Here is a 27,375-nt window from a genome sequence, read left to right as displayed (position 1 = left end):
GCTTGTCAAGGTTCAACGCACCCTTGTCCCAATCCACGGGCGAATGCGCCACTCGTGTAACCGTCCATGCATCAATCAACAAGTATCAGGCGCATCAGAATCGATCTAATGGCAAAGCATCCCTGTACAAGTATACAGATCTACACCTGCGATTGCGTGGAAAAAATATAATGCAGAATGCTTTCATACTGGTAATTTATATTGCATAAGCCCTGTTGCGATTTATTCAGCGCTGCAGTTAAGTTATTACACACCCGTGCTTATTGCGAAAGCTTTCGAGGGATGCAGGCTGCTGATGCGGACTCGGCGCAGTGTTTCGCTGACCTTGCCTTGCCCCGGACTGAGCGAGTCTGAGCGGCGCCGCACTCCCTATCAACACTCCCATCTAGCGGACGGTCGCGGTAGTGCAGCCCCGGCAGCGGCAGCCGGGGCTCCGCCGTTCACACCCACTCGCAACTCACCGTCAGCCACGGGGAATTACGCCGGGAGCTCATATCCACCTTCATCATTCACGACAGACTCGGCTGGGCAGGCGAATCTGCGGAATTCATTGCCACGATGGCCGTGGAGGCCAAGTCGTTGCGTATATTTAAAGCGGAGGCTGATCACGGGACGGTCGTGCAGTGGTTAGTGTAACGCTATAACAGCGCCAATATCCCGGGTTCAATTCCCGCCGCTGTCTGTATGGAGTTTGTACGTTACCTCCAGATCCCCGACTTCCTCCCACATTCCAAAGGTTTAGGTGATTAATTGCTCACATGGGGGTTAGCAGGTGTGTTACTGTATTGTATTTCTAAATAAATTAAATCTTGATTAATCAGGGCGTCAACGATTGCAGGGAGAAGGCAGGAGAAAGGAGGTTGAAGGGAATAACAAACCGGTCATGTTGGGATGGTGCAGCAGACTCAATGGGCCAAATGGCCTAATTTTGCTCCTTTGTCTTATGCTCTAACTAATACCAGTGTGCACCAGGACAGCTCACGCTTGCATGTTTCCCAGTCACACAGATCACTAGATTGGGGGTATACTGGACAACAACAATGTCTATCAAACTCAGGTTGGAGGAGCAACACCTCATATACCGTCTGGGATGTCTCCAGCCCCTTGGTATGAACATAGAATTCTCCAACTTCTGGTAATTCCCTCCCCCTCCCTTCCTCTATCCCTATTTCACTCTGCCCCCTCCCCCAGCTGCCTATCACCTCCCTCATGGTTCTGCCTCCTTCTACTACCCATTGTGTTTTCCCCTATTCCTTCTTCACCTTTCCTGCCTATCCCCTCCCCCACCCCTTTACCTTTCCCCTTCACCTGGAACCTACCAGCCTTCTCCTTCCCACCCTCCCCCACCTTCTTTATAGGGCCTCTGCCCCCTCCCTCTTCAGTCCTGATGAAGGGTTCCGGCCCGAAACGTTGACTGATCGTTTCCACGGATGCTGCCCGACCTGCTGAGTTCCTCCAGCGTGTTGTGAGTGTTGCTTTGATCCCAGCACCTGCAAATTATTTTGTGTTTACGACTATCAAAGCTTGCTGCAGGAACTGGACCAGCTGGAGAAATTGGGCTCAAAAATAGCAGATGGAATTTAATGCAGCAAAGCATGAAGTAGTGCACTTTGGAAGAACAAACCAGGGCAGGACTTGCTTGTGAACTGAGGAGTGTGGAAGAACAAAGGATTTGAGAATACAGGTCCATCATGCCTTGAAAGTGGTGTCACAGGTAGATAGGGTCATAAAGAAAGATTTTTTTTTCATATTGGCCTTCATAGATCAAAGTATTGGTATAAAAGATGGGATGTTATGTTGAAATTGTATAAGATATTAGTAAAGCCTAACTAGTGTGCATTCTGGTCACCTACCTGGAGGAAAGATGTCAATAAGATGTGGAAGCATTGGAAAGGGTACAGAGGAGATTTATCAGGATGCTGCCTGGCTTAGAGAGTATGGATTATGATCAGAGATTAAGGGAGCTAGGGCTTTACTCTTTGGAGAGAAGGAGGATGAGAGGAGACATGATAGAGGTGTACAAGATAATAAGAGGAATAGATAGAGTGGACAGCCAGCACCTCTTCCCCAGGGCACCACTGCTCAATACAAGAGGACATGGCTTTAAGGTAGGGGGTGGGAAGTTCAAGGAGGATATTAGAGGAAGGTTTTTTTACTCAGAGAGTGGTTGGTGTGTGGAATGCACTGCCTGAGTCAGTGGTGGAGGCAGATACACTAGTGAAGTTTAAGAGACTACTAGGCAGGTATATGGAGGAATCTAAGGTGGGGGCTTATATGGGAGGCAGGGTTTGAGGGTTGGCACAACATTGTGGGCTGAAGGGCCTGTACTGTGCTGTACTATTTTATGTTCTATGTTCTAAGATTGAAAGAATGCAGAGAAAATTTACAACGATGTTGCCAAGACTTAAGGACCAGAGTTATAGGGAAGGGTTGAATAAGTCAGGACTTTATTACCTAGAGTGTAGGAGAATCAAGGGAGATTTGATAGCGGTATACAAAATTTTTAGAGGTATAGATGGGATAAGTGCAGGCAAGTTTTATACACTAAGACTAGGTGAGGCTACATCTAGAGGTCATGCATTAAGGGTGAAGAGTTTAAGGAAACTTCTTCACTCAGAGGGTGGTGAGAGGGTGGAACGAGCTGCCAGTGGAAGTGGTGGATGTGGGTTTGATTGCAACACCTAAAAGGAATTTTTATAGGTACATGGATGGGGGGCATGGAGGGCTGTGGTCTAGGTGCAGGTCGATGGGATGCAGCAGATTAATCGTTCAGAACCTGCTCAAATGTTTTCTAAATTCTGTAATTGAACCTGCCTCTACCACTTCCTCTGGCAGCTCGTTCCACATAACCATCAGCCTCTGTGTGAAGAAAAAGCTTTTAAATCTTTCCATTGCCCTGGGGTAAAGACCATATAGTTAATTTATCTATGCCTCTCATGATTTTATAACCCTCAATACTGTCACCCCTTAGTCTCATGTGCTCAAGGGAGAAAAGACCAGTCTCTCCATAAAGCTCAAACTTTCCAGTCCCAGTAACTATCATGAAACCTGTTGTTTTGCAGTAGCATTGCAATACATAACAATGGAAAATATAAATTACTGTAAGAAATATACATAAAAATTAAATTAAATAAGTACTGCAAAAAGAGTGATGTAGTATTCATGGGTTCAACGTCCATTCAGAAATCTGATGGCAGAGGGGAAGAAGCTGTTCCTGAAACATTGACTGTGTGTCTTCAGGCTCCTGTACCTCCTCCCTGATGGTAGCAACGAGAAGAGGGTGATGGGGGTCCTTAATGATGCCTGCAGCCTTTTTGCGGCATCGCCTTTTGAAAGTGTCCCGGATGCTGGGGGCTCTAATGCCCATAGTGGAGCTGATTGAGTTCACAACCTTCTTCAGCTTTTTTTGATCCTGTTCGGTGTCCCCTCCATACCAGACGGTGATGCAGCTGGTTAGAATACTCCCCATGGTATATCTGTAGAAATTTGCCAGTGTTTTTGGTGACGTACCAAATCTCCTCAGACTCTGAATGAAATCTAGTTGCTGGCATGCCCTCTTTGTAATTGCATCAATATATTGGACCCAAGTAGATCCTCAGAACCTGAAACTGCTCACTTTGTTCACTACTGATCCCTCGATGAGACTAGTGTGTGTTCCCCTAACTTCCCCTTCCTGACGTCCACAATCAATTCCTTGGACTTACTGATATTAAGTGCAAGATTCTTGTTGCAACACCAGGCTGTGCTCCACGCTGATCTATCTCACTCCTGTACAACTCCTTGTCACCACATGAAGTTCTCACAAAGCTAGTTATGTCTTTGGCAATTTATAGACATCGTTTGAGCTGTGCGTAGCCACATAGTCATGGGTAAAGAGAGAGTAGAGCAGTGGGCTTGAAGTGTGCCAGTACTGATTATCTGTGAGGCAGATCTGCACAGACTGTGGTCCCCGGTGAGGAAGTCAAGACCATAAGACCGGAAGACATAGGAGCAGAATTAGGGCATTTGGCCCTTCGAGTCTGCTCCGCCATTCAATCATAGCTGATCTTTTTTTCCCTCCTCAGCTCCACTCCCCGGCCTTCACCTCTGATGCCATGGCCAATCAAGAACCTATCAATCTCCACCTTAAATACACCCAATGATGTGGCCTCCATAGCTGCCTGTGGTAACAAATTCCACAAATTCACCACTCTCTGGCAAAAGAAATTTCTCCACAACTCTGTTTTAAATGGACACCCCATTATTCTGAGGCTGTGCCCTCTTGTCTGAGACTCCCTTACGATGGGAAACATCCTTTCCACATCTACTCTGTCTACACCTGTCAACATGTGAAGAGTTTCAATGATATCCCTCCTCATCCTTCTAAATTTCAGCGAGTACAGACCCAGAGAAAATAAACGTTCCTCATACGATAACCCTTTCATTCCTGGAATCATCCTTGTGAACCTCCTCTGAACCTTTTCCAATGTCAGCACATCTCTTCCTGGATGAGGAGCCCAAAACCATACACAATACTCAAGATGGAGCTTTACCAGTGCCTTATAAAGCCTCCGCATCACATTCTTGCTCTTGTATTCTAGACCTCTTGAAATGAATGCTAACATGGCACTTGCCTTCCTCACCACTGATTCAACCTGCAAGTTAACCTTTGGGGTGTTTTGTACAAGGACTCCCAAGTCCCTTTGCATCTCAGATTTTTGGATTTTCTCCCGGTTTAGAAAATAGTCTGCACGTTTATTTCCACTACCAAAGTGCATGACCATGCATTTTCCAACATTGTATTTCATTTGCCACTTTCTTGCCCATTCTCCTAATCTGTCTAAGTCCTTCTGCAGCCAGCCTACCCATTTCCTCAACACTACCTCCCCCTCCATCAGTCTTCATATCTCTGCAAACTTGGCAACAAAGCCATCTGTTCCATCATCTAAATCATTGATTTACAGCATAAAAAGTGGTCCCAACACCAACCCCTGCGGAATACCACAAGTCACTGGCAGCCAACCAGATAAGGATCATTTTATCCCAACTTGCTGTCTCCTACTAATCAGCCAATGCTCTAACCATGCCAGGTACTTTCCTGTAATACCATGGGCTCTTAACTTGTTAAGCAGCCTCATGTGTGGCACCTTGTCAAAGGCCTTCTGAAAATCCAAATATATAACACCTACAACATCCTCTTTATCCATCTTCCTTGTAATCTCCTCAAAGAATTCCAACAGGTTCATCAGGCAGGATTTTACATAGAAACATGGAAACATAGAAAATAGGTGCAGGAGTAGGCCATTCGGCCCTTCGAGCCTGCACCGCCATTCAGCATGATCATGGCTGATCATCCAACTCAGAACCCTGTACCTGCCTTCTCTCCAAATTTTCCTTAGGAAACCATGCTGACTTTGTCCTATCTTGTCCTGTGACAAGTATTCTATAACCTCATTCTTAACAATTGACTCCAACATTTTCCCAACCACTGAGTCAGGCTAACTGGTCTATAATTTCCTTTCTGCTACCTTCCTCCTTTTCTTAAAGAGTGGGGTGACATTTGCAATTTTCCAGTCCTCTGGAACCAAGCCAGAGTCCAATAATTATTGAAAGATCATTTCTAATGCCACAAAAATCTCTACCAGTACCTCTTTCAGAACCCTAGGGTGCAGTCCATCTGGTCCGGGTGACTTATGTACCTTCAGGTCTTTCAGTTTTTGAGCACCTTCTCCCTTGTAATAGCAACCACGCCCACTTCTCTTCCTTCACACCCTTCAACAGCTGGCACACTGCTAGTGACTTCCACAGTGAAGACCGATGTATTTCATTCACGTGCATCTCCGTATCCCCCCATTATTATTGCTCCAGCTCCATTTTCTAGCGGTCCTATATCCACGCTCAACTCTCTTTCATTTTTTATATTCTTGGAAAAGCTCTTTCAATCCACCTTGATATTGTTTGCTAGCTTGGTTTCATATTTCATCCTCCTAATCATTCTTCTAGTTGCTTTCTGTAGGTTTTTAAACGCTTCCCAAACCTCTATCTTCCTGCTAACTTTTGCTTCGTTTTATGCCCTATCTTTTGCTTTTACATTAGCTTTGACTTCCTTTGTCAGCCACGGTTGTACTATTTTGCCATTTGAGTATTTCCTGCACCTTCCTCATTTTTCCCAGAAACTCGTGCCATTGCTGCTCTGCTGTCATCCCTGCCATCAGCTCCTTCCAATTTACTTTGACCAACTCCTCTCCCATAATACCCTTTACTCCACTGAAATACTACTACATCAGACTTTACTTTCTCAAGTTGTCAACTCAATCATATTGTGATCATCTTCTAAGGGTTCCTTTACCTTAAGCTCCCTAATCAACTTCAGTTCATTACATAACACCCAATCCAGTATAGATGATCAACTGCCCTAAAAAGCCATCTCATAGGCATTCAACAAATTCACTCTTTTGATGTCCATTACCAACCTGATTTTCCCAATCTACTTGCATGTTAAAATCTCCCATGACTAGCAAAACTTTGCCCTTTTGACACAGCTTTTCTATTTCCCATTGTGATCTGTAGTCCACATTCCAGCTGAAGGCCTGTATTTAACTGCCATCAGAGTCCTTTTACCTTTGCAGTTTCTTAACTCAGCCCACAAGGATCCAACATCTTCCGATCTTATGTCACACCTTTCTAATGATTTGATGTCATTCTTTATCATCAGAGCCACACCACCCCCTCTGCCTACCTTCCTATCCCTCTGATACAATGTGTAACCTTGGACGTTCAGCTCCCAACTGCAACCATCCGTCAGCCTGTTAGGTTCACAGGCCTGTGGCTCCCAGGCTTTTCCTTACAACTTTTCATAAACAAAGTCCAAACATTAGTCATCTTCCAATCATCTGACACCTCACTCATGATGTTAATGATCCAGTTATCTCATCTAGGAACTCTGCAATTTCTTCCCTACCTTCCCATGATGTCCTACTTGATCAGGTCCCAGGGCTTTATCTAACCTTCTATGTTTTAAGACTTTCAGCACCTCCCCTTCCATAATGTAGACTCTCTTCAAGGCATCATCACAAACTTCCCTGAGTCCATATCTTTCTCAATGGTAAACACAGGTGACCATTAGATCATAAAACTTAAGAGCAGTATTAGGCCAATTGCCCATCAAGTCTGCTCAACCACTCTGTGAAGGCTGATTCCTTCAACCCCATTCTCCTGCTTCTCCCTGTAACCTTTGACACCCTAACTAATCAAGAACCTATCAGCCTCCACTTTAAAGCTACGCAAATTACTTGGCCTCTACAGTCATCTGTGGCAACAAATTCCACAGATTCACTCCACTTTGGCTATAGGAATTCCTCCTCATGAGGGGTATAAATTATAAGGGGTTTAGACAGAGTAAATGTGGGTAGGCTCTTTCCACTTAGATTAGGAGAGATAAATACGAGAGGACATGGCTTTAGGGTGAAAGGGGAAAGGTTTAGGGGGAACTTCTTCACTCAAAGAGTGGTGGGAGTGTGGAACGGGCTGCCATCTGATGTGGTAAATGTGAGGCTCACTCTTAAGTTTTAAGAATAAATTGGATAGGTGCATGGATGGGAGAGGTCTGGAAGGTTGTGGACTGGATGCAGGTCAATGGGACTAGCGGAATAATGTTTCGGCACAGACTGGAAGGGCCAAATGGCCTGTTTTCTGTGCTGTAGCATTCTATAGTTCTATGGTTCTATCACTGGTCTAAATGGATGTCTCTCTATTCTGTGCTCTCTGGTCCTAGACTCCCCCACTATAGGAAGCATCCTCTCCACATTCACTCTACCTGGTCATTTCAATATTCGATAGGTTTCAGTGAGATTCCCCCGCCCTTCATTCTTCTAAACTCCAGCAAGTACAGGCCCAGAGCCATCACACTCTTCATACATTAACCCTTTCATTCCCAGATGACCAATTGGTGACCAGTACGCCCATCCCCCTTTGGCTCCACACATAGACAACCTTATCGTCCTTTGAGGAGCCCTGTTCTCTCCCTAGTTACTTTTTTGCTTTGAATATACTTGCAAAACCTCCTAATTTTCTGCTTTACCTTATCTGGCACATGATGAAAGAAAAATGGAGAGCTATGTGGAAGGAAAGAGTTAGATTGATCCTGGAGTAGTTTAAAAAAAAGGCACAATGTTGTGGGTCAGAGGGCCTGTTCAATGCTGTACCACCTCGATCAACCTGTCCTCTTAAGACATGCTCTCTCGTCCGGACAGCTTCCTGGTAAATCCCCTCTGCGGCCTCTCTAAAGCTTTCTTGTCCTATAGTGAGGTGACCAGAACATGGGCTGAGTTCTGTGTTACAGGGGACTCTCCAATCAGCATGGTACACTGAACAGGGAATCAGGAGGATGTGAAAGGGGAGATGTAGCAGCTTTGGCAGATAGAACATAGAACAAAGAACAATGCCCCAGATCTTAGACTAGGTTAAAAGGACGGCTCACATGATGGGCCAAAGGGTCTGTTCTGTGCTCCCAACGCAGCCTTCTCTACACTGGTGAGACACGTTGTAAATTGGGGGACCGCTTCATCGAGCACCTCCACTCCACCCACCAAACATCTCCCAGTGGCCGAACATTTTAATTCTGATACCCATTCCCATTCTGCCATGTCGGTTCACGGCCCGCTCTTGTACCAAGATGAGGCCCCCTCAGGGTGGAGCAGCAACACCTGGTATTCTCTCTGGATAGCCTCCAGACCGATGGAATAAATAGTGATTTCTCATTCTGGTAAGCCCTCCCTCTTCCCCCTTCTTCTATTCCCCACTCTGGCCTTTTACCCCTTCTCACTTCTCCCTGGGTGCTCTCCTCCTTCTCTTTCTCCTATGGTCCTCTCTTCTTGCCTATCAGATTCCTTCATCTCCAGCCATTTATCTTTCCCATCCACCTGGATTCACCTGTCCTGTTCCGACTCCTTCCCCTCCCCCACCTTTTTCATTCTGGCATTTTCCCCTTCCTCTCCAGTCCTGGTGGAGGGTCGCGGCCCAAAACGTGGACTGTTCATTCATTTCCATAGATGCTGCCTGACCTGCTGAGTGTCTCCAGCATTGTGTGTGTGTGTGTTGCTTTGGATTTCCAGCATCTGCAGAATCTCTTGTGTGTCTGTCCTGTGCTGTACAGTTCTATGTTCTATGTTCCCTGCTATATTGCATGGCTCCCTAGTTTGATAAGATGGACTCTGGACTCTTGACCTCATAATCAACGTTGTTGTAACCTTGCACCTTATTGTCTTCCAGCACTGTACTTTCTCTGTATCTGTTACACGTTATTCTGCATTCCGTTACTGTTTTCCCCTCGTGTCTGATGTAGGCAGCCATTGATCCCATGGGATCATGGGTTTGCACCTCCGGTGGACAGTCTCCTCTCCAGGGCACAAGACTGGGCGGGAAGATTTGAAGAACCGGCTGTTCCCCATGCAGCGGGCTCCCCTTCTGATGTAGTCCAAAGGAAGGGCAAGCACTAATACAGCTCGGCACCAGTGTCATCACAGAGGTTGCCAGAGTGAAGTTGTAAGCAACATCAAACTGCCTTAGGGACCCCAGCTCCGGATTTCTTCCTTGGGGTTTGGCCACAAGGCAGCGGAGGTTTAAAATCAGAGTTTTCCTTCTCCTAGGTGGGCTGTTGTCCGAGGCCGATGAGCCCCACCTGCCCAAAGGTACCTGTCTGTATGAACAGCATGAATGACATGCAAGATAATGTTTCCACTCTACCTTCCTTTGCACTCGTGACAATAATACCCCAATTCTAATTCCAGTCTGTGCATCAGTATATAAGGCAATGTCTTCAACTGCACTCCATTTCTTGCATGAGGACCGGAATAGACGAAAAACAAAATTAAAATTAAAATGCTGCCTTTGCCAAACATTTTAAGACAGAATTCCTTTTTGGATTGACGGACCTTTAAAATTGAAAATAAAACCATATTCAATCCTTATGTTTTTAATCTAAGGTTCTTTCAGAAGTCAGGAAAGAGGCATAAAATTGTTGCTTCACGAACATTGTATAAAGCACAAAGAGAATTAAAAACAGACAGTGACAGGAGCAGAAGCTAGTAGCGGAATGGAGAGAAGAAAGTAAGATGGCAGTTGCGTGTTGTCAGCTTGTTTTATATTCCACAGATCGGAAAAATTCCATTCAAATTCACACATAACCGATCAGATCGTCCTGATTGAAATACTGAAACACAAGAGAATGTTCCAGAACTTACAAAGAACTGGAACCCCGAGGGGACACACTGAACAACCTCATATATGTACTGTGACAGTTTGGAATCATACTAAACAGCTGTATGTATACATGTATATGGTACCGTGTGAAAGTCTTAGGCAAATATACTCCATATATCATGGGTGGCTAAGACTTTTCCACAGTACTGTATTTGTCAACGTGGAGTGGAAAGTGAGTTTATAAATCTGGTGGGAGTTGAGAATGGTGAGGGTGGAGCGCTAAAGCAGGGTGACGTGAATGCAAACACACCCAGCCCTGAGACACCAGGCAAGGTCATTTGATTCCAAACAATTGGTTTATTGATCATTACAGAATTCCTCCCGCATGCTTCCCCACTCCCTCTCCTCTCCCTTCCTCTTTTCCCAACCATGATTCCCCTCTCCCTGCCCCTTTCCCACTCTCAGTCCACAATAGAGACCCATATCAGAGTCAGGTTTATCATCACTCACATATGTCATGAAATTTGTTTTTTTTTGCAACAGCAGTACAGTACTCTCTCTTCATGTGCCTTGCATGTTACACGCTTGGCCGATCATGGCTCTCCAGATCGAACGATCCCTTGCAGCGTCAATGATATCTCACACACTTAGATCTGTTAGTTCATTCACAGTGTCCATAAATTTTCTTCCTTACCTTCCTCTTCCGCGTTTCCCAGACATACGGCCTTGTAATGTAAGGCATTCTATTTCTCCCTTTCTGATGACATGGCCCAGGAATTTACGTTTCCTCTCATTTACTGTTCTCATTAAAGATCTTTTTGTATGGGCACGTTGGAGTACTGTCTCATTAGTTACCCAATCTCTATATGATATTTTCAGCATTCTTCTAAGAAACCACATTTCTGTTGCTTCTAAGTTTCTTTGGAGTTCTGGTGTTATAGTCCATGTTTCAGAAGCATATAGCAAGATTGACCAGATGTAACGTTTTAGTAGCCCAAGCCTTGTTGTCATAGAAACATGTCTGTTGGTAAAAATGGGTTTCATTTTTTGGAAGTTGGTTTTGGCAAGGGCAATTCTTCTTTTTATTTCTGCTTTACTTCTAGTATCTTGTGATATAAAACTACCAAGGTAATTAAAGCTGGTCTTTTGTTCAATCTCTTGGTTATCGATGTACAATTGGCAGCTGGGAGTATCCTGCTGTTTTGATATTACCATATATTTGGTTTTTTTACAATTGATGGTTAGACCAAAATCTGCACTTGTTTGTACTACTTTGTCTAGGAGGATTTGTATTGGCGTTTCCTGATATTTAGTCAGGACCAACCACCCCATACACCCCAGTACAGTACAATACATAAAATTACTACAGCACTGTGCAAAAGACTTAGGCACCCCAGCTATGTATATGTGTCTAAGACTTTTGCACTGGTTATATAACATACAAGCAGGCATAAGTTATTAAACGGCAAAGATAATGACAATTAAACAATCTAATCCAACAACCATTAAATGATGGAAACGCTCAGCAAGTCGAGCAGCATCTGTCGGGAGAGACAAGTAAAGTTAGTGTTTCATAGGTTTATAGTTACAGCACAGAAACAGGCCCTTCTGCTCAATGAGACAATACTGACAATATACTCATATTATATTACATTAAACCCATTTTTATTTTTCCCAGATTCTTATCAATTTTCCTTGGATTCTAGCATATTAGAGGCAACTTAGTCAATTAACCTTCCTATCCACACATCTTCGGGATGTGGGAGGAAGCTGGACCATTCAGCATTCATAATGACACTGCTTCATGTCATTTCCAGTACACAAGTGTAAAGGAGAAGGAAAAAAGGAGTACAAAAACAAAATAAAAGATCACAGTAAATATAAATATAGAGATTGGTTGTATGTCCTATTGCTAGGCACAGGAGTTTCTGTACATACAGTGACTCTGACAGGAAATGATAAAGTAGGGGTGGTTGGGGGTGTGGAGGGTGGGTTGGTGGGTGGAGGTGTTGATCAGCCTCACTGCTTGGGAAACGTAACTGTTTTTGAGTCTGGTGGTCCGAGTGTGGATGCAAGTAGTCTCCTCCCTGACGGAAGTGGGACAAACAGTCCACGAGCAGGGAGAGTGGGTTCCTTATCATATTACTGGCCCTTTTATGACACCTTTCTCGATATCCCAGAGAACACGCAGATTCCACACAGTCAAAGCCGGGTGTCAGGATCGAACTTTTGCCTCTGGCGATGTACAGCAAAAACCCACAGAGTCAGCCTATTCCCATTACAATTAATCATCTTTTGGAACTGAATGAAGGAGGCAAATGAGGAAGGTTGTGATGGGGTAGGGGAGCTCTGCTGTAGAAATGAGGAAAATGTCTGAAGTGGGAGGGTGATCAGCCAGATGTCATGGTACACATCGGTACCAATGACGTAGGAAGAAAGAGTGAGGAGGTTCTGAAGAGTGAGTATAGAGAGCTTGGTAGGAAGTTAAAAAGCAGGACCTCGAGGGTGGTAATCTCAGGATTGCTACCTGTGCCACGTGCCAGTGAGGGTAAGAATAGGATGCTCTGGTGGATGAACACATGGCTGAGGAATTGGTGTAGGGGGCAGGGTTTCAGATTTCAGGATCATTGGGACCTCTTCTGGGGCTGGTGGGACCTGTACAAGAGAGACAGGTTACACCTGAACTACAAGGGGACCAATATCCTTGCAGGGAGGTTTGTTAGTGCTTTTGGGGAGGATTTAAACTAGATTTGCAGGGGGATGGGAACCAGAGTGCCAGAGCAGATAGTGGAGCGGGGGTGAAAATAAATAATGTTAAAAGTCCATGCAAAGTCACAAATAGAAGCGTTGTGTGTGGTGGTAATAATCTTCTGAAGGGTGTCTATTTCAATACAAGCAGTATTGTGGAGAAGGCTGACGAGCTGAGGGCGTGGATTGACACATGGAATTATGACATTATAGCCATTAGTGAAACTTGGCTACAGGAGGGGCAGGACTGGCAGCTTAATGTTCCAGGGTTTCAGAAGCGATAGAGGCAGAGGAATGAAGTGTGGGGGGGGGGGGGTGGCATTGCTAGTCAGGGAAAATGTTACAGCAGTGCTCAGGCAGGACAGATTAGAGGGCTTGTCTACTGAGGTCATTTGCTTGGAGCTGAGAAACAGGAAAGGTATGACCACATTAATGGGGTTGTATTATAGACCACCCAATCCAGCGAGAATTGGAGGAGCAAATCTGCAGAGAGGTAGCAGACAACTGCAGGAAACATAAAGTTGTGATAGTGGGGATTTTAATTTTCCACTTATTGATTGGGATTCCCATACTGTTATAAGGTCTAGACAGGTTAGAGTTTGTAAAATGTGTTCAGGAAAGTTTTCTATATCAATATATAGAGGTACCAACTAGAGGATGTAATATTAGATCTATTAGGAAACGAGTTAGGACAGGTGATGGAAGTGTGTGTAGGGGAACACTTTGGTTCCAGTGATTATAACACCATTATTTTGAATTTGATCATGGATAAAGATAGATCTGGTCCTCGGGTTGAGATTCTAAACTGGTAAAAGGCTAAATTTGAAGAAATGAGAAAGGATCTAAAAAGTGTGGATTGGGACAGGTTGTTCTCTAGCAAGGATGTGATCGGTACGTGGGAGGCCTTCAAAGGAGAAATTTTGAGAGTGCAGAGTTTGTATGTTCCTGTCAGGATTAAAGGCAAAGTGAATAAGAAGAAGGAACCTTGGTTCTCAAGGGATATTGGAACTCTGATAAAGAAGGAGAGATGTATGACATGTATAGGAAACAGGGAGCAAATAGGGTGCTTGAGGAGTATAAAAAGTGCAAAAACATACTCAAGCAAGAAATCAGGAGGGCTAAAAGAAGACATAAGGTTGCTTTGGCAGTCAAGGTGAAGGATAATCCAAAGAGCTTCTACAGGTGTATTAAGAGTAAAAGGATAGTAAGGGATAAAATTGGTCCTCTTGAAGATCAGAGTGGTCGGCTATGTATGGAACCAAAAGAAATGGGGGAGATCTTAAATGTTTTTTTTTGTGTCTGTATTTACTAAGGAAACTGGCATGAAGTCAATGGAAATAAGGCAAATAAGTAGTGAGGTCATGGAACCTATACAGATTGAGGAGGAGGAGGTGCTTGCTATCTTGAGGCAAATCAGAGTACGTAAATCCCAAGGATTTGACAGGGTATTCCCTCGGATCTTGAAGGAGACTAGTGTTGAAATTGCAGGGGCCCTGGCAGATATATTTAAAATGTCGGTATCTATGGGTGAGGTGCCAGAGGATTGGAGAGTGGCTCATGTTGTTCTGTTAATTAAAAAAGGCTCTAAAAGTAATCTGGGAAATTATAGGCCGGTAAATTTGACATCGATAGTAGGTAAATTATTGGAAGGAGTACTAAGAGATGGAATCTACAAGTATTTGGATAGATAGGGACTTATTAGGGAGAGTCAATATGGCTTTGTGTGTGGTAGGTCATGTTTAACCAATCTATTAGAGTTTTTTGAGGAGGTTACCAGGAAAGTGGATGAAGGGAAGGCAGTGGATATTGTCTACATGGACTTAAGTAAGGCCTTTGACAAGGTCCTGCATGGGAGGTTAGTTAGGAAGATTCAGTCACTAGGTATACATGGAGAGGTAGTAAATTGGATTAGACATTGGCTCACTGGAAGAAGCCAGAGAGTGGTAGTGGAGGATTGCTTCTCTGAGTGGAGGCCTGTGACTAGTGGTGTGCCACAGGGATCAGTGCTGGGTCCATTGTTATTTGTCATCTATATCAATGATCTGGATGATAATGTGGTAAATTGAATCAGCAAATTTGCTGATGATACAAAGTTTGGAGGTGTAGTGGACGGTAAGGAAGGTTTTCAAAGCTTGCAGAGGGATTTGGACCAGCTAGAAAAATGGGCTGAAAAATAGCAGATGGAGTTTAATACAGACAAGTGTGAGGTATTGCACTTTGGAAGGACAAACCAAGATAGAATATACAAGGTAAATGGTAGGGCACTGAGGAGTGCAGTGGAACAGAGGGATCTGGGAATACAGATACAAAATTCCCTAAAAGTGGTGTCACAGGTAGATAGGGTCGTAAAGAGAGCTTTTGGTACATTGGCCTTTATAAATCAAAGTATTGAGTATAAGAGTTGGAATGTTACAGTGAGGTTGTACAAGGCATTGGTGAGGCCGAATTTGGAGTATTGTGTACAGTTTTGGTCACCAAATTACAGGAAGGATATTAATAAGGTTGAAAGAGTACAGAGAAGGTTTACAAGGATGTTGCCAGGACTTGAGAAACTGGGTTATAGAGAAAGGTTGAATAGGTTAGGACTTTATTCCCTGGAGCGTAGAAGAATGAGGGGAGATTTGATAGAGGTATATAAAATTATAATAGGTATAGATAGAGTGAATGCAAGCAGGCTTTTTCCACTGAGGCTGGGGAGAAAAAAAACGGAGGACATGGGTTAAGAGTGAAGGGGGAAAAGTTTAAAGGGAACATTGCGGGGGGCTTCTTCACACAGAGAGTGTTGAGAGTGTGGAATGAGCTGCCAGATGAGGTGGTAAATGCGGGCTCACTTTTAACATTTAGGAAAAACTTGGACAGGTACATGGATGAGAGGTGCATGAAGGGATATGGTCCGGGTGCAGGTCAGTGGGACTAGGCAGAAAAATGGTTCGGCACAGCCAAGAAGGGCCAAAAGGCCTGTTTCTGTGCTGTAATGTTCTATAGTTCTATGGTTCTATGGAAAAGGGCTAGGGAGAATGAGGATTGGATCGGAGAGCATCCTAAAATGAATATTGTTATGAAAATCCAGAGCAGAAGAACATTGCTATCCATCCCATCTCCTGTCGAGGGCTGAGTGAAGCAAATGGAGAGGAACATTTCTTCAAAAATGGGGAGATTGACTTAAATGCTTGTTTTCTAACAACTGACTCCAGAACTAATGGGCATAGGTTCAGGGTGAGAGAGGGGCCTGAGAGGCATCATTTTCCATGCACAGTGTTCAAAAAGTTCAAAAGTAAGTTCATTATCAAAGTACACATGTGTCACCATATACAACCCTGAGATTCATTTCCTTCAGACGTTCACAGTAAATACAAGGAAACACAATAGAATCAATGTAAGACTACACCCAACAAGAGGGACAAATACAAATGTGTAAGAGACAACAAACTGTGGAAATACAAAAGGAGGAAAAAAAAACAATAATAAATAAATAAATAAGCAATAAATATGGAGAACATGAGATAAAGAGTCCTTGAAAGTGAGACAACTGGTTGTGGGAACAGTTCAGTGATGGGCTGAGTGAAGTCAAGTGAAGTTAACCCCACTGGCCAACAGCCTGATGGTTGGGGGGGTAATAACTGTTTCTGAACCTGGTGCTGTGGGTATTATGGTGTGGTGTGGAGACCGCATGGAGCAAGCTGTCAGAGGCAGGTATCACTAAGGAAGCACTTGAACAGATACTTAGAGGAGAGGGATATGGACTGAATGCAGGAAATGGGGACCAGCTGGGCACGTGGTCAGTATGGTCTGTATCCATGCTATTCAATATTGCTCTATAACGGCAGATACCAAGTTGCTATGAAATTCTGTTTTACGATGAGAGAGGTGATTTCAGAGGAGATGTGAGGGGCAAGTTCTTTACACAGAGAGTGGTGGATGCCTGGGGTGGTGGCAGAGACAGGTACATTAGGGACATGAATGTGAGGAAAATGGAAGGCTATGGACATTGTGTAGGCTGAAAAGGTTAGTTTAGTTGGCCATTTGATTACTTATTTAATTGGTTCAGCACAACATTATGGGCTGAAGGGCCTGTTCCTGTGCTGTACTGTTCTATGTTCTATGTACTATGAATCCCACCACCCACCAACCCACCTATTTAACCTGAGCCCAATCATGGGGCAAATTACAGCTTACTAACTGGGCTGTGGGAAAAAACCAGAGCACCCAAAGGAAACCAACACACTCACGAGGAGAATGTACAAAGGCCGTTACAGACAGCGCCAGAATTGAACTCCAAATTCTGGAATGCCCCAGGCTGTAAAGGTGTCGCATTAACCGCTGCGCTACTATGACGCCCCATAATGTATGAGGTAGATTGTGGCTGAAGAGTATAGAAGCTGCTTTTTACAATAAGAGTAGTGGATGCATGGGGTGGTGGTCAAGACAGATGCGTTAGGGATATTTCAGATAGGCACATGGATGTGAGGGAAATGGAAGGATATGGGCATTGTGTAAACAGAGGGGATTAAGTTAGTTGGCCGTTTGGTTACTAATTTATCTAGTTCAGCACAACATTGTAGCCTGTTCCTGTGCTGTACTGTTCTACATTCTATGTTCTAATTCAGTTTTGCTCTTCCTTCTTGTTGTTAAAGTCTCCACAAATCGGATGTGACATTTCAGTTGCAATGAACTCCTCAGGTTAGGGACAGGTCCGACAACATCCGAAAGGGCTTTTGTTTGCTGAGTGTTGACTGAATTTTGTCCACCTCTGTCTACTTGTCTGTCTGCATGCTACCAACGCCAACCAATTACCTAGTAGATATCGGACCTCAAGCAACATATGTGCTGATGTTCAAGATGATGTTTTTGTCACAGGGTTATTTCACTCTCTGAGGGATGTATGGGGTATCCAGGGAGGAGTAGTGCCTCTGGTGAAGGGGCTTGTTGTGTCCAGTCTGGAGCAGCTCTCTCCTGTGGCTCCTAGTAGCTGTTAGCATGTGGAAGCCACGCCCTGGTACACTTCTTCAATAGGAGGTCTAAAAGAGATGAGGATAGCCGGAGGGCCTCGTACCCCGGTGAGATAGGGACATGCCTGTCCTAGCATGTAAAGTCAGCTCTGGTGGATTGGGTGGATGAGAGCTATGGTGACACCCAACAGCCAGGAAGAGGGTTCTGCAATGCTCTGTGGAGAGCAAAGGCCATGTTGAGGAACAGAAGTCATGTTCAAAGTTCAAGGTTCAAAGTAACATGTATCATCAGAGTACATACAAGTCACCATATACAACCCTGAGATTCTTTTTCCTGTGGGCATACTTAGCACATCTATTGAATAGTAACTGTAAACAGGATCAATGAACAACAAACTGTGCAAATGCAGACATAAATAAATAGCAATTAATAATGAGTATGAAATACCAAGATAAAGAGTCCTTAAAGTGAGACCATCAGTTGTGGGATCACTGGAAATAGAATGAGTGTAGTTATTCTCCTTTGTTGAAGAGCCTGATGGCTGAGGGGTAATAACTGTTCCTGAACCTGGTGGTGCGAGTCTTGGGCCTCTTGTACCTTCTACCTAATGGCAGCAGCATGAAGAGAGCATGGCTTTGGTGGTGAGGATCTTTAATGATGGATGCTGCTTTTCTATGGCAACGTTTCGTGCAGATGTGCTCGATGGTTGGGAGGGTTTTACCCTTGATGTACTGGGCTGAATCCACTACCTTCTGTAGGATTTTCTACTCAAAGGCATTGATGTTCCCATACCAGGCTGTGATGCAGCTAGTCAGCACAATTTCCACCACACACTTATAGAAGTTTGTCAAGGTTTTTAATGTCATTTCAAATCTCTGCAGACTCTTGAGGAAGTACAGGCACTGTCGTGCTTTCTTTGCAATATGACAGACATGCCCTCTGAGATAGTGACACCCAAGACCTTAAGGTTACTGACTCTCTCCACCTCTGATCCTCCGATGATTACTGGCTCATGGACCTCTGGTTTCCCTCTCCTGAAGTCCACAAATCAGTTCCTTGGTCTTATTGATGTTGAGTGAGAGGTTGCTGTTATTACACCAATCAGCCAATTTTCATTCTATCTCCTGTATGCTGATTCATCACCACCTTTGATACAACGTACAACAGAGGTGTCATCTGCAAACTCGAATATGGTGTTGGAGCTGTTCTTAGATTATGAAGACACGCAGACTCTTTTATTGTCATTTAGTAATGCATGCATTAAGAAATGATACAATATTTCCTTCGGTGTGATATCACAAAACACAGGACAGACCAAGACTGAAAAAACTAACAAAACCACATAATTATAACATATAGTTACAACAGTGCAACAATACCATAACTTGATGAAGAAGTCCATGAGCACAGTAAAAAGTTCGAAGTCTCTCAAATGTCCCACATCTCACACAGACGGGAGAAGGAAGAAAAACTCTCCCTGCCACATAGTCACAGGTTTGAAGAGAGTGGAGCAGAGGACTAAGCATACATCCCTGTTGGGCACCTGTGGTGATGGAGATTGTCATCCACTACAACCATGGAAGACCCCCAGTTGTGATGCTTTATTCCTCTCCATAGATACTGCCTGACTCAGCACATAGTGTGTGTTACTCCCAATTTCCAGCATCTGCAAAATCTCTTGTATTTACGCGTAGATTTAGCATTTCGTCTAAGTCATTGACAAACTTCAGTAGATGCATAATGGAGAGTATTCCAACTGGTTGCATTACAGCCTGGTTTGAAAAAATCACGCTCAGTAACAGAATAGGAGAAGGAAGGAGGGATAATTATATCTGAGGAAGAGTGGACAATAATATGGAGGTATCAATGGAAGTGTACCAGTTCACAGAAATGGAGGGAGTTTGGATGGAAAAACTTGATAAGATATTTTCTACACCCTCTTAGAAATCCCATTATTATAGTAACCTTCCTGTTTGCTAGAGAAATTGTGGAAATCAAAATGCAAACAATTATCATATTTTCTGGGAATGCTCCGTTATCAAAGACGAGGATGCACAAAGAGTGGGATACACAAAGAGTGGGATACACAATGCCCTACAAGACATTTTTAAATGTGAAATACCCTTAGAAAGTAAGACCACATATTTTGGGAATGTACCTCAAGAATGGTTGAAAAGAGATAAATATTTAAAGAATATACTGCTGGTGGCTGGTAAAAAGACTCTTACCAGGAAATGGTTATCACAGGCGAGCCCAACTTTAAATGTGTGGATGGAAATTACAATGGACACTTACAAAATGGAGAAGATAACAGCATCTGTTAATCATAAGTTGGAACAATTTAATTCATACTGGGCAAAATGGTTCAACTACATAGGCCTGATTTTATTCTCACAAATCAGTGAATATGTTGTAAAAAAAAAGATCACTCCCTACTTGTACATAGCTTGCTCCTTTTGCTTGTTCTTTCTTTCCTCTCCTTTCTATAAGTGTATACCTCAGATAAATATTATGTGGAGATTTGTGGCAAATATAATTATATGATATATATGTACAATATCTGAAATACATCTTAAGGGAATGTTTGTTTGATGATGAACTTCAATAAAAAATAAATTACAGAAAAAGAAACATCTACAGAAAGACCAGTCCATCACAAGCAAAGCCCTCCCCACCACTGAGTACACTTACAAGGAGCGCTGCCACAAGAAATCAGCATCCCTCATCAAACAGGCCATGCTCTCTTCTCATGACTGCCATCAGGAGCCTCAGGTCCCACGCCACCCGGTTCAGGAACAGTTATTGCCCTACAACCGTTAGGCTCCTGAACCAGCGTGGATAACATCACTCACCACAACACTGAAATGATTCCACAACCTACAGACTCACTTTCAAGGACTTTTTTTATAACTCATGTTCTCAGTATTTTTTTTTGCAGTTAGTCTCCTTTTTCACATTTTTTTTTTGTCGGTCTTTGTTTATATATATAGCATTGTAACTGGCTGCATCACCGTGTGGTATGGAGGGTGCAGGGCTACTGCACAGGATTGAAATAAACTGCAGAGTTGTAAACTCAGTCAGCTCCATCACGGGCACTAACCCCCACCCTAGCATCCTGGACATCTTCAAGGAGCGGTTATTGAAAAAAGTGGCATCCATCATTAAGGACCCCCATCACCCAGGGTATGCCCCCTTCTCATTGCTACCATCAAGGGAGGAGGTACAGGACCCTGATGACACACACTCAATGATTCAGGAACAGCTTCTTCCCATCGGCCGTCAGATTTCTGAATGGACAATGAACACTACCTCACTACTTTTTTTTTCTTTTTGCACTATTTATTTAACTTTTTAAAATATATACTGTGTATATAATTCATACTGTAATTTACAGTTTTTATTAAATATGATATTAAAACTGATTTTGGTTCTGATTCTAATAAATTTTCTTTGAACATTGAACTTTCTCCCTAAGGGTATCAATCACTCGGTAATACGTGCTGCTGTATGTCCTGAGTCTCTACTCTCCTGTGTATGTACTCAGTATATTCCTGTATAACTGTATTTTTCTGTATACCTGTAAGTTTTCGGATGACTCTGCCATAGTTGGATGCATCAGCAAGGGAGATGAGGCTGAGTACAGGGCTACGGTAGGAAACTTTGTCACATGGTGTGAGCAGAATTATCTGCAGCTTAATGTGAAAAAGACTAAGGAGCTGGTGGTAGACCTGAGGAGAGCTAAGGTACCGGTGACCCCTGTTTCCATCCAGGGGGTCAGTGTGGACATGGTGGAGGATTACAAATACCTCCAATAAACTGGACAGGACAAAGAACACGGAGGCTGTCTACAAGAAGGGTCAGAGCCGTCTCTACTTCCTGAGGAGACTGAGGTCCTTTAACATCTGCCAGACAATGCTGAGGATGTTCTACGAGTCTGTGGTGGCCAGTGCTATCATGTTTGCTGTTGTGTGCTGCGGCAGCAGGCTGAGGGTAGCAGACACCAACAGAATCAACAAACTTATTTGTAGGGCCAGTGATGTTGTGGGGATGGAACTGGACTCTCTCACGGTGGTGTCTGAAAAGAGGATGCTGTCTAAGTTGCATGCCATCTTGGTCAATGTCTCCCATCCACTACATAATGTACTGGTTGGGCACAGGAGTACATTCAGCCAGAGACTCATTCCACCGAGATGCAACACAGAGCGTCATAGGAAGACATTCCTGCTTGTGGCCATCAAACTTTACAACTCCTCCCTTGGAGGGTCAGACACCCTGTGCTGATAGGCTGGTCCTGGACTTATTTCATAATTTACTGGCATAATTTACATATTACTATTTAACTATTTATGGTTCTATTACTATTTATTATTTATGGTGCAACTGTAACGAAAACCAATTTTCCCCTGGGATCAATAAAGTATGACTATGACTATGACTATTTCTGTGCTAACATGTTCCTATGCTTGTATCCCTGTGTTCCGATGTAATCCTTTGTTGCTGTATTCTTGCAAAGGTGAGCAGAACCAAGTTCCTATACTGCAAGACAACAAATTTCACAACATAACGCTCAGTGGCCACTTTATTAGGTACACCTGTACACCTGGTCGTTGAATCAAATATCTAATCAGCCAATCATGTAACAGCAACTTAATGCATGAAAGCGTGCTGATATGGTCAAGGGGTTCAGGTGTGGTTCAGACCAAACATCAGAATGTGGAAGAAATGTGATCTAAGTGACTTTGACCATGGAATGACTGTTGGTGCCAGACGGGGAGGTTTGAGTATCTCAGAAACTGCTGATCTCCTGGGATTTTCACGCACAATGGTCTATAGAGTTTACAGAGAATGATGTGAAAAACAAGAAAACATCCAGTGAACGGTGGTTCTGTGGGCAAAAATGTCTTGTCAATGAGAAAGGTCAGAGGAGAATGGCCAGGCTGGGTCAGCTGACAGGAAGGCAACGTGTGGGAAGCCAGGGAGGTGGCTGAGTGTTTTCCTCCGGGTGCTCTGGTTTCCTCCACATGTTACGACAGCGGTGTGCAGAAGAGTATCTCTGAATGCACAGCATGTTGAACCTTGAAGTGGATGGACTATACAGCAGCAGAAGACCATGAACGTGTATATTAGTACTGAGGATATTCCTGCTTTCTTTACTGCTCTGTATCTCTGAATGGCATGTATCACTGTGCATTTATACTTTTGGGACTTGGGTCTTCTAAGTATCTGTGTTTTTCTTTATTCCTGCAGGTCTGCGTATCCCTTTGCATGCAAATTTATGTGTGAATGTGTGTCCCCTGCTTGTGTAGTCTTGGGTGAGTATTCCACAGTGCAAAGGTTTATCTTTCTGTGTCTGCACATTATTCTGCCCATTTGATGATATAACACAAAATGCTGAAGGAACTCAGCAGGTCAGGCAGCATCTATGGAGGGGAATAAACGTTTTGGGCTGATTTATGAGTAGTGCTGAGATCCTTCATCAGGACTGGAAAGGGGGCGGGGAGAAGCCAGTATAAGAAGGTGAGGGAGGTGAGGAATACAGGCTGGCAAGTGATAGGTGAGACCAGGTGGGGGGGGGGGGGTGAAATACTGAGAAGTGATAGGTGCAGAAGGTAAAGGGCTGGAGAAGAAGGAATCTCTGGCCCTGATAAAATATTTTGTCCTGAGCCATAGACCATTTATTCTCCTCCATGGATGCTACTTGACCTACTGAGTTCCTCCAGCATTTTGTGTGTGTTACTCTGGATTTCCAGCAACTGCAGATTTTCTCATGTTTAAGTCACAAGAATCTTCTGATTCCTCAATATCTTTGTATTCCTGAACCTGTCTGCATTTTCCCTCCCAATTTCCCTCGGGATCAATAAAGTCTATCTATCTATCTATCTATCTATCTATCTATTTTCCAGCTTTTCAGATTATTCCAGTGTGTTTAAGTGTTTTAGTATTTATACCCCTTTGTAACAGTGTGTTTGCATTTTGTTTCTTATTTGCCTTGTCTTTGAGGACGGTGTCTCTCTACATGTCTAAGTATCATTCAATACCTGTAACATTTCTGTATCTCTGTCTCTGTTACCAGTACACTAGATATTCATCTTTCTTAAAGGCACAGTATATCAACTTAATACATCTGGTTGTTTTGTTTCCTGATTCATTGTAACATCTATCTGCAGTATAATTGCGTAGTGGTTAGCACAATGCTTACACTACTTGCGACCAGGGTTCAATTCCCACCACTCCCTGTAAGGAGTTTGTACGTTCTCCTTGTGAATGTATGGTTTTCCACTGGGTGCTCTAATTTCCTCTCACAGTCTGAAGAAGTAGTGATTGGAAGGGTAATCACTTATTGTAAATTATCCCATGATCGGACTAGGATTGAATCAGGGGATTGTAGGGCAGTGTGGCTCGAAGGGCTGGAAGGGCCAATTCCATGTTGTATCTCAATTAATAAAATAACTAAATAATTTTAGTAAATTTGAAGAGGCCCCAAGCGTGTTTCACTAATTCAGAGTAGAATTCCCTGGTCTTGAACATGTCGGTGTCAGGTGTTTGGAGCCAATCCTGGTCGGGACTGATAGGGTATATGAACAGAATTTCCTCTTCTCAACATACAGTATATGTACACAGAGCTGTGGACATAGTAATACACAGACATAACATATACATACACATAGAGACACACAGGAGGCAAAAACATCCGGTCATATATACATAAAAAAACAGATTTTAAAAAATTTCACATATTGACACAGAGGGTTAAAACATACACAAACACTCTCAGAGCCACATGCACACATACACACATTCATGGGCAAACACACAAACAGAAACTCATTGATATCTACAGTATAATTATTGAAATATGCAGATATAGGCATATATACACACAAATGTATTTTCTCAACATCACTACCATCAGAGAGGAGGTACAGCAGCCTGAAGACCCACACTCAATGATTCTGAAAGAGCTTCTTCCCCTCTGCCATCAGACTTCTGAATGGACAACGAACCCATTATTCCTTTTTGCACTATTGACTTATTTGACAATTGATAGTAATTTTTTTGTCTTTGCAGTGCATTGCTGCCACAAAAGAGCAAATTTCACCTCATATAATAAATTTCAGTAATAATAAACCTAATATTTCAGACATTGATGGAGGCACTTACATGTTGTGATTCAAGGTACACACACACACACACACACACACACACACACACACACACACACACACACACACTTCACACACACTCACACACACACACACACACACACACTTCACACACACTCACACACACACACACACACATACATTCACACACACTCACAAATACACATTCACACACACTCACAAACACACACTCACACTCACTCACAAATACACACATGCACACACACTCACACACACATATACACAAACACACACGCACACACTCACACACAGACACATGCACACACAGCACAGACACACACACAAACATGGACACACGCATACACACCCACACACTCACACAGACACATACCCATACACAGACACCCACACAACCACACACACACACACATATATATATATATATATACACACACACGCACGCACACATGCACACACACAGACATATGGACACACACACACACACACACGCTCACTCACACTCACACTCATACAGACATACACACACATACATATAGCCAGAGACACACAAACACATACATTCATACACCTGCATATTCACACACAGACACACACACACATGGAAGCTCACACACTCTCACACACATTCACTCACTCACATACAAGCATACATACACACACACACTCACATTCACACAAACTCAAACTCAGTCACAAGCAGTCATCCACCCACATAGTCTCTCTCACACACACATACACACACAGTCAGAAACACAAATATATTCTGTGAGAGGAATTCGCTTGTGTATCCACATCCTCATACACAGGCACACATACCAACATTGTTCACACACACACTCACTCATGTCTCATAAACTCTCACACTCACAACCACTTCTCTCACTTGTGCGCACACATACATTCAATCTCACTGTCACAAACGCACACTCAGAAATATACTATTCACACAGACACACGCACACCTATAATCACAGGTACACTGTTCTGTCACATACAAACACACTCTCACACGGAAACACGCTCACATAAACGTACCCACTCACACTCTCTCTCTCTCTCCCTCTCTCGCTTTCTTCATTCTCAAATTTGCATTCGCAGTTTTATCGCTAATTCACAGTGCCCAATAAACCGCAAATTAATCGGTAAGACAGCGGTAACAAAGTCGTACAGGAACAGGACCCGGGGAATCCGCAGCTGGCCGACACTCCAGCACTATTCCCCACATGACGGGGACAGTTGGAAACGACCCGGACATCTCTTGGTCGCTACATAAATGGCAAGGGATTTTCCGGGGATAAGTTGCAAGAGCTGATCGGGGTGGCCCGGTCAAATTTCCTTTATTTGTCGGGGTTGATTCTCCCTTCTCCTGAAATCCACCTCTCCCCACCCCCCTCTAAAAGTTGCGAGAAGCCAGCCAGGTTCATTCCTTCGCTTGTCTCCCTGAGGGGCACCTTAGCGCCCCTCCCAGAGTCTGCGGACCCTCGCATTAGACCTAGGAGTCGAGAATACCGCTCCGCGCACTGCACCTGTTCGCAAGCCGCGGTCAGGACGCAGATGCAAACCGTGTGGTTTTGAGGCCCCGCTATGTACCTGTGGACCAAACGGCGAAGTAGAGGGTATATGAATGGAAAACCAGAGAGAACTTTGTTTTCGTTTGCAAGACGGGCAAAGGAGAGAGACTGAATTCGTTGCCCGTTGTCACACCCAGCGTACTTGAACAAACGACCCTAACTCTCTCCACGGAATAAACGCAATCGCAACTATACCATTTGCAAAAAATGCGGATAAACGAAAAATTCGGTTAAATCCGTTATATTTACATAAAATAGCAGAAATTGTGGAAAGAAGGCTAGATTGAAAAGTTTGCTGAGAGTAAGGTTCGGGAGATTGGAAACTTACCTAATATCAGTCACTTCGCGATCCCACTCTCAGCTGTTGGTGGTTTTTAAAAAAATATATTTATCGGGATTATATTTCGTTAGATGGCAAAAAAATCAAAACATAGAGATGATTTTCCTCACACATATATATAGCAAACTTCAACCACAAGGCACCGCCTCCTGGGTCACGTGCATCTGGAATTATCCCAGTCACATCATGAATATTCAAGATTCCGAAAATGTTGGCCTTTTTTTTGCAAAATAACAGGACATTTGCAAATAGCTCTTGGGTTAAATCACCGACCCTTGCAAACCCAGCCCATTATACCAGGAGAACTTAGAGTAGCTCTCTATAAATGTCACTTAGATATCTCTGAGTCTTACCCCAGTTTGGAAGGGGCGGGGGGGGGGGGGTCGCAATTTGAAATGCATTCGCATTGATGTTCCAGTGTCTAATCCTTTATTTGATCTTT

The 27,375-nt window shown here is 43.6% G+C and overlaps 1 protein-coding gene across 1 annotated transcript in view; it reads right to left on the bottom strand.

Moving 5' to 3' along the window:
• Positions 1–27,012, bottom strand: part of LOC134345022 (cytochrome P450 26B1) — a 65,908-nt gene extending 38,896 nt beyond the window's left edge. The window contains exon 1 of the mRNA XM_063045151.1: positions 26,922–27,012. The gene's annotated coding sequence lies outside the window, so the exon portion shown is untranslated. The remainder of the gene's footprint in view (positions 1–26,921) is intronic.
• Positions 27,013–27,375: the final 363 nt, after the last annotated feature.

Source organism: Mobula hypostoma, chromosome 4 (assembly GCF_963921235.1).
Source record: "Mobula hypostoma chromosome 4, sMobHyp1.1, whole genome shotgun sequence".
In the NCBI taxonomy this organism is placed as follows: Eukaryota; Metazoa; Chordata; class Chondrichthyes; order Myliobatiformes; family Myliobatidae; genus Mobula; species Mobula hypostoma.
This window is presented reverse-complemented; position numbering and strand designations above follow the sequence as displayed.